The following is a 16,361-nucleotide window of genomic DNA, read 5'->3' as shown; positions in this document are numbered from 1 at the left end:
ATTTCCCTGCTACACCTTCTTTAAAGGCTGTATTGCTGGACTATCGTACCTCAAATCAAGCCTTCTCAGTGCATTTACCGAACTTAGGAACCCAGCTTTTACCCACTTCATATGACTGCCCTACCTCAGGTTCCAATCAAAATGAAACCCCAGATATTTGTAATCTTCAACCTGCTCTAGCGTAGCGTTGTCCAGAAATCAAGTGAACTCTAGCGTTCGATTTGAGAAATTCAAAGTTTTTGTTTTCTCCACGTTTACAGTGAGATAATTCTTTCTACATAGGTGTGCAAGGTTTCGGACCTTCCCTTTAACCCATACATTTAACAAGGGGGAAGCACCCTGCCTATTTTTGGAGAAGGAATTTGAACTGCCTAGCATTTAAGGAAGATCTGCGATGAAAAGGCTAAAGAACAAGGGGGGCTAGCACATAACCTGGCCTCCGTCCATTATTCACTATGATTTTAACTGTTAGAGGGCCTAGGCCATTTATATTTACCTGTACCCACTTGTTCTCATGCAGTCGATGTTTCATTTTGAAAGGACCTTGGTCAATGCCCCAACATGCCAACTTATCCCACAGGAGCCCATGATTAACATCTATCAAGAACTGTCCTGAAATCCACAAAACAGCAATACTTATGCTTTCATTTCATTGTATGTGGCTATACTCCATGGAGATTCATGGCTCCATTATCTCTGGGAGCTATCTTGGATGGTTTTACTCAGTTTATGGTTTGCTTTACTTACAATTTTAATTGATTTGACTTTTGTTTGCCAGTACTCACGTCTGCAGGGGAAGCCTTTCAGTAGGGAAGGGAGTTGCAGGGCTCCAAGTTCATTCTATTTGTCCTCTCGGTTTTCGGTGGAATTTTATGCCCATAGCCAAGACCGGTTTTAGGAGGCAGGCTATTTTACCATGAAGAGTGCGCGTCCGCTCAGCAGACGAGCTCAGTGGGTGTGCCACTGTTGTGTCGAAGGTGCACCTAAGACTCATTTGCTCCTGTCCACACCTGGATGGGGTCAGTGACCCGGGGCCCTGGCTGCTTTGGGTCAACTCCCCTATATTGCACCAAACAGGAACTGCTGGATCACTTCGGGACCTCGCCTAATGCCTGAAGCCATGACTGAGCCTCTACAATGTGGAGATGTGCTGCAAATGCTGTGGGTCCTCAGTTTCGGAACTTTCATTTAAATGAAAATAAGCATGTCCATTCCGTTTTTTGTGCACTTTTTCCTCAGGAAATTTCATTTTTGTGGAGAAATTTCTTTATTATGAATTGGAATGCTTAAATATCCTCATTAAGTGAATATTATTATATTCTGTCTATGCTTATAATTTCTCTTGATTAAGGAGGAAGACCCTACGATTTTCTGCAATATACTGGTGTGCTCTGCTCTTCTAGAGTTGAAACCTTCTTCTCCTCACAGTGTATCCGACTCTGCTGTACTGCTTTGGAGGGTTTAAACCATGCACTGAAATGAAAGTTCCAGTTGGACATAATCAGAGAAAAATAACTAAAGCACAGAAAAAAGGCTTCAAAACATTCTAAATGAAGGTGCCTTTAAGTATATATGCGTGGTAGAATTAAAAAAAGGCTATTACACCTGAGAAGGAAAAGCTTCTCTGTATTCAAAATGGTGGCCGCCGACTCAGAGAAGGAAAAAAGACTTCGATGACATTTTAGCACTGAAAGTGATGCAGCGTAGTTGCAAAAAACGCCTCCAGCGACTCACCACATCGTGATGGAGAGATGCTTCAAGTCTTGTCCCTCGGTAAGCGCTGGAAGCACTCTCAAATTGCATGAAGGTTCCCCGCTCTCCCGGAGCTCTGCCATCTTGAAACAGCACCGACACCACCCCCCACGCAATCAGTGTCTCTGACACTGTTGTACATTGTAAATTGCGACTCACAATTTTAGACTTGCAATCGAGCGCAAATTGCAAGTTGCAACTGATCGTACATCTGGCCCTAAGTGTTTCTATTGATGGATCTGGACTGGTTGCTCTTATCAGTATTTTTTCTTCCTGCATAATGTTTTCCTCCCCATATTGTTTTCCTTTTTCTACGTGCACTTTCTTGCTACAAGTGGCTGGGATGGGGTGCATTTCCTCAGGTTTACGGAAAGAGCCAATTTTACCAATCGTGGCTTTTTTTAAAGGCCTATAATCCATATTTTTCAGGGTAGTTTTCACAGCTGATGTGCCAGTTACATTTAATGAAACATCATCGCTAGGCCCTTTGCAATAATTATGCGCGGTAGAGTTTTTCCCTTTACAGCTTTTAGTTATACTCTTCCCCTTTCTTTTCCTTGTCTTTGTAATAATTGAACTTTGCACGTGCATAAAATATAAAGTATGATAAATATGAGAATCTTAGAGTCGTTTTTTCCCATAGAGTTCACCTCCATTGAGATCAAGGGACTGTTCTGACCACTTAAAGCAATGCACACATTTATAGAAATGCCAGAATTAGAATAATGCTGGCAAAAGAAAACACAGATATATTCAGAAATTAAGAATTGTTGTAGAGAATCGAGTATCCATTAGTAAATGTGAGATAATAGTTCCCTAACTGTACATTAGAACAAGGAGTTTCATGACGACAAAGAGGTAGGAAGTCCCCAGCCGAAAGCTTTTATGAGGCCAAGGAACTCGATGGTAACTTATAACAGCTGGAAGTATTCTATTTCTTATAATACATGGTATTAGGTAACCCCTTCTTTTATTGAATGTGACTTAATGTAGTGATATTTCTTGCATGGTACATCCTAGGACCTGATTTACCTTCTGGTGCTTCTGATTTTATTGGTAAAGTTGGGAATTTAGTGAAATAAAGTGATTACACAGGATCATATAGTTGGTCAAGTGGGAATGCCAAGTTTCAAATCCAAGACCTGGGTCACAAGATCACATCGCCTGGGAAGGTAGGTGGGTTTCCGAGACGATGACCATTTAGTTATACACAGGTCCTTGGAACAGGTTCATTTACCAACTGAGCTACCTTCTCATTCTACTGGATTCTCGAAATATATTGTTAGCTAGGTTTGAAACTCCTCATTTAACCAGCTGTAAATTAGTTTCTCCAGATTCAGGTACTGGTTGGATAGTGGACTGGAAGGGCTTAGCGATCAAATAAATTGTGGCTTTTTGGCTCGTGGCCGACCACCAACCAAGATTGCCGCACACTAAGCCAGCTCTGCACTGCATAGCATCTAATCCCTTTGCTTCTGACATTATCTGCATGTTTCGTGTTGGCCCAACCCCCGGATGTTAGCGGAAGATTGCATGCATCCCCAGTGGAGGCCAGGACTGATCAGGCCTGACCTCGTCTGAGGGTCGGTGGAAGTGAGAGGCCGAACCGTCCGGCATCGCATGGTAGGCCCGGCTCAGGCAAGGAAGCGGAACAACGGATACGTTGCCGGGTGCAAGATTTGGACAAGACCGGAGCTCGGTTGCTCAGGGGCATGTGAATCGGACAGAAGCCTCCAGCAGAGTGCAGAGCTGCATGCAGGAAGCGAGGAGGGGAGCAGAACCGGAGATCAGCCACCCTACAAGTTGAAGGCAGTGTGGCTCAGAGACGGGTGGAATCCTTGCCCTCCCCTCCCCCCAGCAGAAAGGAACTGGGAGAAGCTGAAGCTCATCGGAGCAATGATCGACCATATAGGTAATGGTGGGGAGAACCACCGGGAGCCAGTTGCCCTAGATGAGGGGGACAAGGGGCCTGAAAAATTTGGAAGACTAGGGGCAATTCGCAAGAGAGATTGGAGCCGAAGACTCTCTGGGCCCAGAGGCCAAATAGCACGGCATAAAGGAGAGGCAGCTGAGGATTTTAATAAGTGGACTGTTGCGAACTTTGAGTCCCCTGAGCAGAGGGAGAGGCCAGAGAGGGAAAAGGCAGAAGAAGTGGGAACTGGCAATGCAAAAGCAAGGAGAACTCACATGCGTAGGGAACGAAGAGCCTGCCCTAGGCCCAAAGGTGATCGTCCTGTGAAAATGGGTTGAAGATAGAAAGCGGCGCCACAGTGGGCCCACTGATCATATGGAAGACTTAAAACCGACCCCTTGTCTGATGGGCATAGGCGGGCCCCGGGAGAGGTCAGAAAGAGCTACACTGTTACTAGGTGAAAGGATTATAAAAGATAAGGGGTGAAAACAGCTACGGTGGTGACCTCCTCACCTGGATCTGGATAGGCGCCTTATTGAATCCCAGCGTGCCCAGAATGGAAGTTTAAGGGGAGAGACTGATCAAGACGAGATCAACTGGCCCGACAGTGAAGTGAATTGGGCAACTCGGAAGTGAGCTCCCACTAACCCAGTGACCCACTCGGATAAAAGAATTCTGAAGGGCGACCACACAAGGAGGATTAATCACGTTGGACTTTGTCAGGAATCGTGGGCCTAGACCCACACAAACAAATAAACTCAACACGTATCCGGTGAGCATGACATCCTCTGTGTCCCGGGACGGAGTGGACGGGCTGGGTCTGGCTGCCCAGCCTGAAGAGGAACCCTTTATAAGAGAAATAATGGCAGCCATTAAGGCACCTTGGAACCAAAACTAGATACTGTGACCATAGATGTATATCTGTTGAGAGCAGATCTCCGCAACATTTCGGATAAAGTTAAAACAATTGAAACTCAGATTGCCGGGCCTGAGTCCACATGTAAGAGGATGGAAGAGCAGGTGAAGACACTGACAAAACAAAATGAAATCCTCGCAGCAAAGATTGAACACCAGGAAGGAAGATTATGTAGGAACAACATCAGAGTAGTGGGAGTACCAGACGGAATCAAGGGTCCAAGTTTTGATCATTTTCTTGAAGACTTAATATTAAACACCTTACGCCCTAAAAGACTATCCAACTTCTTCTCAATAGAAAGGGCCCATAGAGCGCAGGGTCTAGGACCAAACCAACCAGGAACACCTCCAAAAACAATAATTGCAAGAGTACTTAATTATAGGGATCGAGATGTAATCCTGCAGGCAGCGCAAACACACAGTTATCTTCAAATTGAAAATGCCATGGTCCGGCTGTTTCCGGACTTCACCCTCCAAGTGCAGAAACAACTGCAGAGTTTTGAGGCGATCAAAAAAGTGTTGAGGGATAAGGACATCAAATATATGATGATGTACCCAGTTGCGCATAATTTCTAAACATAAATCCTGGCATTTCACCTCACTGGATGAAGTATGGAATTGGGTGGAGGGATGGAGACCAGTGACTTACAAAGGGAGGAACTCGACAACTGGAAGAAAACAGAGCCCATCGGATGAATCTCGGTCCCGGGAACACGCAGAGAGGCTGCACCCAGTCTGGTCCCCATGGGGTCTCCTGAGGAGCTCAGGGACTTATGTTGACCACGCTACACCCCCCACTTGTGTGGACGATAATGGACCTGGTATGATGAGATGTAATGGAGGGTAAGAACTGAGGGGGGCATAGGGTTTTGTAACTTAAATGCATAATACCGACCTGAAAGGGGAGTTCTGTGAAAGTAACACCATCCAACCCCTATGGCGAGGTCATGAATAAGGGATGGATAAGCAATGATATCCTGCAGAAATTGGTTATGGCGGCAAGCACAGCAACCCACGTTTCACTCTATCAGTTCAGGGGTGACAGGCACTCTGCAGGTTGGGGGAATGGGGAATTTTAAACCCACTCAGCAGGGCAGCAGGGAGGGGGGTTAGGGAGCGAAGTTTTTGAAATGTTGCTTCTAGTTAATTCACTGTATCATTGAGGGAGGGAGAAGACAAGAGACTGCCTAAAGAGCCCACCAGGCATAAATGTATCCCCAACCTACCCGGGTAAGCGATGGTAGACATATACCACACCTATGTTAGCATGACAGGCACATGTAGAGGAGTAGTGATTGAACATCTGGTCCTGGAATGTCAATGGACTTGGGAATAAAATCAAGCGAACATTAGTATTACAATTTATTAAACAACTCTCCCTGGACGTGATCCTACATCAGGAAACTCACCTAAAAGGTACACAATACAAGACAATGTATGGCCTTGGATACACAATGGTGGCCCATTCAGGATTCACCACTGGCTTCAGAGGGGTGGGAATACTGCTTACAAAATCATTGCCATACATAGTTCACTCCACATGGAATGATTCACAAGGTACTTACGTGGCCGTAACCGGCACATGAGAAGGGAAATTCATCCAGCTCTGTTCCATGTATATTCCACCACACCTCTATGCATGCACCCTGCTGAAGATAAGATCCTTAATTTTCGATAATGGCATCTGGAACACTGTTGCTGGGAGGGTCCATGAATGATGTGATGGATCCTAATATAGGCTGAAAAGAGGGGCCCGTGGAGGTGGAAGGGGCCCCTAGGCTCCTTTGTAGATGCCATGGGTACTGGTGGACCTTTGGAGGCAGCACAATCAGACTCAGAGAAAATACACCTACCTGGCCACGGCACACAGTAGGTACTCTTGCCTGGATTACCTACTCACACATGCCGCTACTGGTGCATACTTTAGGGAGGCCAAACACTATGCAAGAGCAATCTCGGACCACTCCCCAATAGGGGTCCTTATGCAGGGTACCCAAAGTAAATTTCTGCTGACTCCCCGAATTGATACCTGGTATCTCCAGGACAAGGATATGAGGGAAAAGATAAGTGAATGAGTTGAGTTATAATTTGCGGAAAATCAGGACTCAGTGGAGTCGGCCTGGGTCCTCTGAGAGGTGTGTAAAACTGTTCTCTGAGGACAGGTTCAGTCCTTAATAGGGTGGAAAAAGAAGGCCAGAGAGTATAAAACGATGAAGCAGAAAGAGAAGTATGGGCTACAGAAGAAAGAGTATTGGCAGAGTATTGGCAGAGGGCACGCCTCCCGATTTGTTGAAACCTGAACAGCACGCATTCAGGGCGTTGGCAGAGAATAAGGCCAAGTGCCATGCTCTAGTGACGCAAAGGCGCTTGTAAGACGTAGGTGATAAGGCTGGTAAATTACTGGCCTGGCTTGGGTGCTAGAAGTAATCAACAAAGAGGGGAGCATCCAGACATCCAATGCCCAGATAGCAGTGAGTTTTGCAAGCTACCATGTGGAAGTATACACCTCAAGGGCCACCAAGACGGAACAGGAGTGTGAGATGTTCCTTCAGGGACTTAGCTTACGTACAATTGAGGTGGAGGATAAGGAAAGGCTAGATCTTGATCTAACGGAAGAAGAAGTGACAGCAGTCATCCGTAAAATACAATCCGGTAAGGAGGCAGACTCAAATGGACTGCCAATAGAATTATATACACTTTGTGCATCCTGAGTAGCCAAACCTATGCTAGTAATGTACCAAACAGCAGGCACAGAGGCCTGCCTCCCTAGAGATCACAGAACCGCCACAATAGTGGTAATCCATAAACAGGGCAAGCTAGCCAGGAAGTGTAGTTCTTACAGGCAAATATTACTTCTAAATGTAGAGGCCAAAGTGCTGGCTAAGATCCTAACAAATAGGCTCAGCACAGTAATCACTTCCCTGGTACACCCAGATCAATTGGGCTGCATTCCCCACAGAAGCCCCTGATTGAATTTGCGGCACCTGTATGGAGTGCCTCATATGACCGGTTTAAAAGGGATGGGACCATCGGCCCTCATGGCTTTAGATGCCAAAATGGCATTCGATAATATTAAGTGGAATTTTGCGTGCGCAGTACTGTCCAGGTTGGGTATTGGACCTAAGTTTTGCGGATGGATTCGCCTCCTTTATAGCTCCCCCTTTGCACGGGTCTGGGTGAATGGCGTAGAATTGAGGGAATTCACCTTAAGTGAAGATACAAGACGAGGGTGTCTACTCTTGCCTATGCTATTTGCACTGGAGCTAAAACGACTAGCAGAAATGGGTTTGGATGGACACATAAATAAAAGGAATAAGGACACCCGGGGGATGAGTGGAGCATATTTTACTCTACACAGACAACATTCTGCTTTATATTTCATGACCCTATAGCTCTGTCAGCAGGATACTGCAAGTGTTTGAGGTGTTTGGACCCTTTTCTGGTTATAGTATAAACTGGTCCAAATCGGTGGTCTATCCGTTATCAGGGGGGAACCTCGGCTCCCGCCCGACTGTGCAGCTGAAGTGGAGTTGTACAGCTTCAAATACCTGGGAATACATGTATTCAGGGACCCACACGGTTGCTTCAGGTTGAACATGACCCTGCAACTAGCTAGGTTGAGAAAGGATGTAGCCCTTTGGATCTCACTGCCTATCTCGTGGATGGGCAGAGCTACTATTTTTAAAATGATGACACTCCCTAGATTCCTCTTTGTGTTCCAGAACAGCCCATTTGGGATCCCACCTGACACATTCCGGAGAATACATAGGGAGGTTTCCTCACTATTGTGGCAGGGTTTGACTTCAAGAATAGCACTTAAAAAACTCCAAAGAGGGGTCTTTGAGGGAGAACTAGGGGTCCCGGATATCAGGCTATACTACTGGGCCTCACAATTGCAGATGGTTAATGATTGTGCCTTTGCTGACCAGGGGGAGCCAACCTACCACATGGACAGGTAGGAGATGGGCCGGGCAGATATGACGAGATCCTGTATAAAAAAGAAACAATGCATAATCTGCTGACATACACTCCCACAGTGACACAGGCCTGGAGGGAGGCAACACATTTCCTGGGATGGACCGATAAGATAACATCCCAAACTCCTTCCGCTATGGCATAGCGATGCGCTGAGCTAGGTCGGAAGCTTGAAGAGATTCACTAGTTGGGAAACGATCAGCATAGACCATATTTAGGATTTATGGAGAGGGCAGTCCTTAATGTCTCTTGCAGACTTTCGACAATAATTTGGCACAGTTAAAACTGAATATTTTAAGTATCTGCAATTGGGGCATGCCCTCTGAAAACATAATAGAAGGGGAACAAATACCTGAGGTGGCTCCATTAGAAAATATCCTACTGCTGGATCCCATGACCAAAAAGAGAATCTCCCTGATCTACAAGAAATTACTAAACAACTCCCAGGACCCCCTTGAGAAACTAAGAGTGACATGGAGAAACGACCTAGGAGGGTTAGAGGATGATGGGTGGGTTGAGGCAATGCAAAGTCCAAGAGTAGTCGCCATTAGATCTCACTTTCATCTGGTACAGCTGCGTATTCTACACAGATCTTATTACTCCAGGGCGGCTTTGTACAGGATGTGGAGGGCAGAGACCTCCCAGTGTGTGCGTGGGTGTAACCATGAAGGGACTGTCCCATAAATCAAGAATACTGGGCACAGGTAGCGGGGATAATCACACATGTAATAACGCAACAGGTCCCACTGGATGCCAAGAAGCTCCTCCTGAACATCAGTGGGGAGGACCCATGGCCTAAGTTCCAAAATGTTTGGCTAACTCTGGCAGCAATGGTGGCAAAGAGGAGTATAGCGAGAGCCTGTGGCCTGGCCGATCTACCGACTAGGGAGGAGTGGGAATCTGATATGGACTGGTGTCAGGCAGCAGAACGAGTGTTGTACTAGAGCAGGGGGTGTTTTGGAAAGTGGGAGAAGATCTGGGGGAGTGGCAGTTATACAGTGGTCTCTGAGTTTGAGAATATCAGAAAATACTGGAAAATAGACAGTAGCTAAATATCATTCTGAACATTTCCCACATGACCTCCCCCATCTCTCCCCTCTCTCATTCTGGAACGAGTATAACCATTGATTTAATAATTTGGCTGTGAAAGCACCAGCAATGTGATACAAGTTTAATGCTTGGATATTGGATGTATGTAAAAAAGAATGCCAGTTGAATACCAATTGATGCTCCTGTGTATGTATTATGATGCTAATGTGAATAAAATGAAGTAAAAAAAGAAAAGAAATGTGGCTTTCGATGGTTAATTTGTTGTATTCGGAGGACCTTCATACTATGAGAATCAGTGGGGAAAAACAAATTGAAAGGGTATATTTCATGTTTGTCTCCTTCCCCCATCTCTCTTCCCGGCTTCAATGGATGATGTGAGGAAGAGTACACTATGATAAAGTTACAGCCTAGAATTGCTATATCTATCACAGGCTAATAGCGAACAGCCAGGCACAGAGCTAGCTCAGTGCTTTAACTACGACCTGAGCAGAAAGGTAGGACCTGTTCTGAACATCAACCCAAAACTCTCTTCCAACACCCAAGAATCTCCTGGAATCCTGCCTCCTGGCAAACTACTAACTGCCTTTCTTTCTTTGTAAGGGTGAGGTGGGTGTTATCAAGACTTATACTCTGTGTTAGGGATCAAAAACATAGAATGATTCAAAGCAAATATGGCACCCGCCAAGAGATATCTGACCGTCTCCTTTCTGTGCTAGGTCATGAGTAGCAATTGCATGATAAAAGGCTAGAGGTATAGACACACACTGCCTGGTGATTGTTCTGTTTTTTTCATGCAGTTCATCACATTGGCTCCTCCATTGCTTATACTTGTTGTTGTCTTCATGTTCCTTCCCTCGAGTTAGTTGTGGGAAGAAGCAGTCTTACATCTTCATTATATTTACAGGTTGTTTCCCCTGGATCCAGTCACCTTTACCTCCTCTGGGACAGCAGTCCAGAGACCTTGTAGAAGGTGAATAATAGGTGGGTAAAATTAAAATCCCTTTCCTGTGCCGGTTTCTATTTATTTATAAACTGTATTTAGATTCTATTACCATCTCCAGATCTTGTTTTAATGTTCTGGTGCAACCCGATTGGTCCTGCTGTCTTTCCCATTTTCTCCTAGTTTTTTTCTCCGGTTTCCCCACGGCCTTCTTTTTTCTAGTACATTATAAATTAATATAGTACATTGGGTGACCTTTGATAGCTGGTAAACTGGGTGTTACCCACATTCCTTGTTACTGACAGTTGTTGACTTTTCGGCCCAGCAGAGATACATATTACATATTAGGCAAAAAACACATTTGCTGTTAACTCTGAAGGGGAAATGGTTTGTTTAGTACATGTTCGAAAATTGTATAAGTTATCTTGAATTTCAGAAAGAACACATTACTCTCAATTATCTTTTGTGCTAATCTCAAAGGATTGGTTCCAAAAATTGAGAATCCCACCGTACACAACTGGAAGAGGAAATGAATAGCCAAAAAATGTGTCAAAACTGGAGAGGAGGTATCATCAATGATAATGACTCTAATGTTCTTTCCACCAGGTTTTCAGCATTCTTTTGATAGAACCCGTGTACAATAAGTCACAACAACAATTGGAAATAATGGATTCACAGTAAATGGTATTACACTGGATGAATTGGTTGATTTCAGATATCTCATTCACATCACGGGAGCCAAAAAGTGTACATTCTTCCTTTGTGTTCTTAAAAGAAATACATTTGTCAAATTATAGAAATCCACAGACGTATTTTGCAACCAAATTTCTGTTGTTCTAAAGTATATTGAAGAATGTAACTAGGGCTCAAACTTTGTAATAAAGAAGCCACCTTCCAAAATGAAGCCATGCGTTGGAATGGGATAACCTTACCTAGATCACAGTAGTTTAATGCTCCTCTAAAAGGATTAAAGTCAGATGGAAAGTGACACAGGCAGAGTATCTAAGATTTCTAGAAGTGCTAACACAGGATCAGATTCCAATTTAATGTCAGTTCCAATGGCTTAGGCTGACTCAACTATTTACTCAGGGTTTGCTGTATCTGTTAGCACAGATGTTGGTGACGGGTTGCAGTAAGTTTAAGCACCTCACAATTTTCCTCCAATCAGAATGCCCATATTCACTGGATCAGAGATATTGTTAAAACTCAGTATCATCAGGCAATGTGTCCCTGTGTTAAGGCAACTTCTAGTACATCAAAAACCTGAAATTTTATTTATTAATTAAATAGGCCCACTTAATAATGAAGTTCTAGATCAATATGAAGTTAAAAGGTTTTATTCCAAAATTCAAAAGTAAAATAGTATAGAGTCCACGCCACGAAGGCTCTCTCTCAATGAAAGAGTATTACTGAGAAATGCAACATCAGAAATTATTCCAAGTCCCAAGTGGGCAGAAAAATCGGGAGAATAATGGACTCCATCGCTAGTCCAAATCAAGGGTTTTTATACACTATTTTTATATATGAAATTACAGAAACTGAAAAAATAATCATGGCGTGAGAAAATGTATAATTTTATTAACAGATCAGTGCATGTTAAAAATAAATGAGAAATTGCCTTAACACCTAAGCACTATCCCACTTCATGAATAATTACACATCAACCTGTATGCTAATGCCGTCCTGAGATGCTATAGCAAGCTAGATACTTTAACAATAATGTGTTATATGAATAAATAGGGCACAGTGAATCAGTGGAAGGACCTTGAAATTAAAGTTCCATGGAGGTGACTGAACTGGGGAAAAGTTTATCGAGAGCAGAATAAACAATTACATTGTAAATAAACTACTGCATCTCAGCTTGACTGTGAGCTGCAGAATTTGGAAGGAGAGATGCGGGCAGGTGGGGAAGAGCATGAGTGGCAGGGTGACTTCCATCTTGGAAATTCAGCATTTATGCATAAACATAGGCCTATTTAAAACATGTTAAAAAATGCATTTCTACATATCATCTAATATTTGTTGCAATAGTACTATATAAGTGTGTACATGTTAATGATGGACAAAAAAATAAAGCCACGAAAATCTTTCACACATCTTGAGTGGAGATGTCAATGTATAGCAATAGCACCCAGATGTGTATTGGAGTGATCTCAGGGTTTGATACAAATCACAGTAATTTGCATGTAGATGACTTATATAACATATTTGTAACATACAACTCTTTGATTTTTCCAAGTCAGGTGCCTGGGATTAGACTGAAGTACTTGAAACGGTTGTATGAGGTTGCAACACATATCATCATCATCATCATCATCACAAGCTTTATTTCGACACAAGAGTCATAAAAGCAACATGAAACAGAGATAACACAGCCATGAAACTACATACAGATTAAAAGAGAAAGAAGAATTACAGCAACATAAATACAAATGATTGTCATAAAATCGAGTTAAAACTAGAAAAAAATACATAGCTTTAAAATGCAAAGAGAAAGCTTCAAGGTAATTGGGAGATTGCCAATATTTAAAAAGATAAAAATAAAGTGCTTGTGCGCGATAGTATTTTCAGCAGTAAATGTTGATAGTTTATAAAGTTGGCTGCTGGCTGAACAGATAAAACGACTAGATCATCTTTACAAGTGCTTTTCTTCGTATCTGCCAAGCTTGGCCCACATACTTTGCCATAAAACAAGATATAAGAAGTCTGGTGTCAGTTTTAAGAATGCGGAGTGCAACATGGTGATCCCGTGTTCCAAACTGCTGGCAAAGCGGGCTCAACCATTTTTCCCGCTGTAGTTTGTACGCCGAACAGGCAAATAGGATGTGTGCAATGCTTTCTACAGGGGCCTGACAACTAGGGCAATCTTTTCCATTATTTGTGGACCATTTTGTCCTCACTTCCCCTACTGGGAGAGAGCCGTACCTGAAGGGCATATAGAGTATTTTATCTCTTGGCACTTTAATTAAGTCCAGGTAGGGCTTAAAGTATCTACTTTGCTTATGTAAGTAGAACTCTGTTGTAAATTTACCCATATTAGTTCTTCTAATATCACGTTGGCCCACCCATTCCCAGTAGAGGCGTATAAGTACCTCCCTCCTTGGAGGTTCCTGGCTGACCCAACAACCACTAAGCCCAATTGCCGAAAGCATCTTTTTGGTATCGCGTATCCAGGATATTTCCCCCTGTATCAAGCCTAATAACCTCAGTGAGTGCCTCTGCGTATGTTGAGAGCTCAGGTGTCCTCCTAATACGGGCCCAGAATAGTAAGGGGCACAACCTGGCTATGTCACTTATCGACCGTCTACCCATGTCCAAAAATAGCAGGGTAAGGGGGATGTATTTTGGTGCTGACACTAGATCTCTTAGGAATGTATGTTCTGCTATGGAGAGCTCATCCAGTTTGTCATATCCCCAGACTTTGGCACCATATAGGGCAGCACTGACCACTTTTGCATTGTATATATGGAGGGCTGTGGCTACAGGTCTTGTGTGGGAAAGGCGATGTTCTTTAACACTGCACCTGACGTACGCTTGTGGGCCATCAACAACTTACCCGGGTGCAGCCTCCATGATATTTTATCAGAGATCCTTACCCTAAGTAGTCAAAGGCAGCCACGGCCCGTGGAGGGAGTTTTGGTGGGGCGGAGAGGCAGGGCGGGAGAGTGGCAGGGTGGGGGGTGCTAAAAACTGGGGTATGGATAGTTGAAGGTAAGTCAACAATTTAATAAATAAAACGAATTTCATAGCGCACCCTGCATTGCATTTTGCGATGCAGGGCGTGCTACGAAATTCATTTTATTAATTAATTCACAGGGTGGGTGCCAAGACGCAGCCCAGCATTACACCTCACTTGACAGGGATGCGCTCTGTAAGTTGACCCTGTTCTCCCCACCTAACCTGGGCAAAGGTCCCCTCATGCAATCGGATTAATAAGTTGAGGACAAAGGGGGCATTCCCATTTCTCCGAGTGTGTACCTGAGCCTGTATTTAGGGACCAGGTCAAAGGCAGTCTTCAGATCAACGAATGCTAAGTAAAGACTGCCTTTGCCTAGTACCACGATCTTCCAGTAAATCTGAAGAAATCTGAATACTTGATCCGTTGTCCCAGTCTTTGCTCTAAAACCCGCTTGAAACTGGGAAAAATATCCCCTTCTTCAGACCATACCTGGATCATTTGCAGTAGCATCCAACCAAATACCTTCTGCAAGGCATCGATCAAGCTTATTGGTCGATAGTTAGCGGTATCATCCCTGTCTCCCTTTTTTTGTATATTGGAACTATTTCGGCGGACTGCCATGTCGCTGGGACAACACATATCTTTACCACATAGTCGTAACCACACATATACCATTACCATGCAAGTCTTTAGCACAACATGCATAGAAATGTGTTATATGAACCATTACAACGTATACCATTACCATGCAGGTTTTTACCACACAACGCAATGTTTTTACTATAAATATGGATACAAATATTAAAATGATATCTACATAGACATAATTATAATGTGAGACATATATTTTTAAACATTTTAATGAAAATAACGCTTTTGCTAAGTGCATCACCACGCAACAGAACACAACACAATGCAACACAACGCAAATCAACACTATGCATCACACGCCTTCGCACATTTTTTCAAGCTGATACTACCACACAACACAAAGCAAAGCAATGCAACACTGCACATATTACTCAAAAATTATTATATATCAACGCAATACAACACAAAATATCAGAGCGCTATGCAAATGTTTCCAAAAATAAATGTTATGGAAAGCAACACTTCACAACATGGCACTAACATAATATAGAATAGTAAAGCACTTTTCACACTTGAAAATTTTGACTTATTCAAATGTCTGCCTAAGCAAACACCCTGTCCCCAACGAAGATGGCTGACAAAGTCTGTGAAGAAAGTCAAATACACGTTACATTTCACCACAAAAATAATTATAACTTTAGTAATGTTTTGCTTGAGTATAAAACGTGGTTTTCAACACTAACTTTACTGTAACTTATGGCTAACACTTAAAAAAACATATAAACAGAAGTCCACCATTTTGTAGACGGTGGTTAAAAAGGCCAATTTCTTCCACTGAAGTCAATGGGAAACCGTGGGAAAATGTCTTAAAATTGCAAGTATAGATGTTTAACCTTATTTTAAAATGTGTTTTATATTTATTTTAAATGTATATTGTATTTAATTTTCTAAATATTGGTAATAAAAATAATAATTATGATAAGGAAATTATTACAAATAAACTTGGTGTTTTTTTAAATTTGTGATAAAATTATTAAAAATGTACTTTATTTTTTCTACCGAAAGATTTTCCTGTTGTTCCGAGTTAAACAAATTATTTATCACCTTGTGTATGTATAATTAATGTTTTTATTAAAAAAAAGTGTTAAAATGTTAATAATTGTTATAAATTAATACTCAAGTATCACAGTTCATACCTGAGTATTGATGCCGTTCCCCACTATTACCCCATGTCCCTTGCATTGCACTCTTAAAGCATTATTTTTATATTTTAAAATTAATTTGCAATAATTATTTAAAAAATATAAAAATATTTACTAAGATTATTTCCTAATTGGATTACATTTGTAATACTCATTAGTTACATTTGTTCTAAAGCACGGACCTATACTTACATATACTTACCAATGTACGTACCAATGTGTGTGGTAAAGGCATCAGTGGTAATGGCATACATGGTAAAGGAATTTGTGGTAAAAGCATGCATGGTAAAGGCATTTGCGTGGTAAAGACTGTGTAGCAATTGCAATGCATGGTAAAGACTGTGT

Source organism: Lissotriton vulgaris, unplaced genomic scaffold (assembly GCF_964263255.1).
Source record: "Lissotriton vulgaris unplaced genomic scaffold, aLisVul1.2 SCAFFOLD_2369, whole genome shotgun sequence".
Lineage (NCBI taxonomy): Eukaryota > Metazoa > Chordata > Amphibia > Caudata > Salamandridae > Lissotriton > Lissotriton vulgaris.
This window is presented reverse-complemented; position numbering follows the sequence as displayed.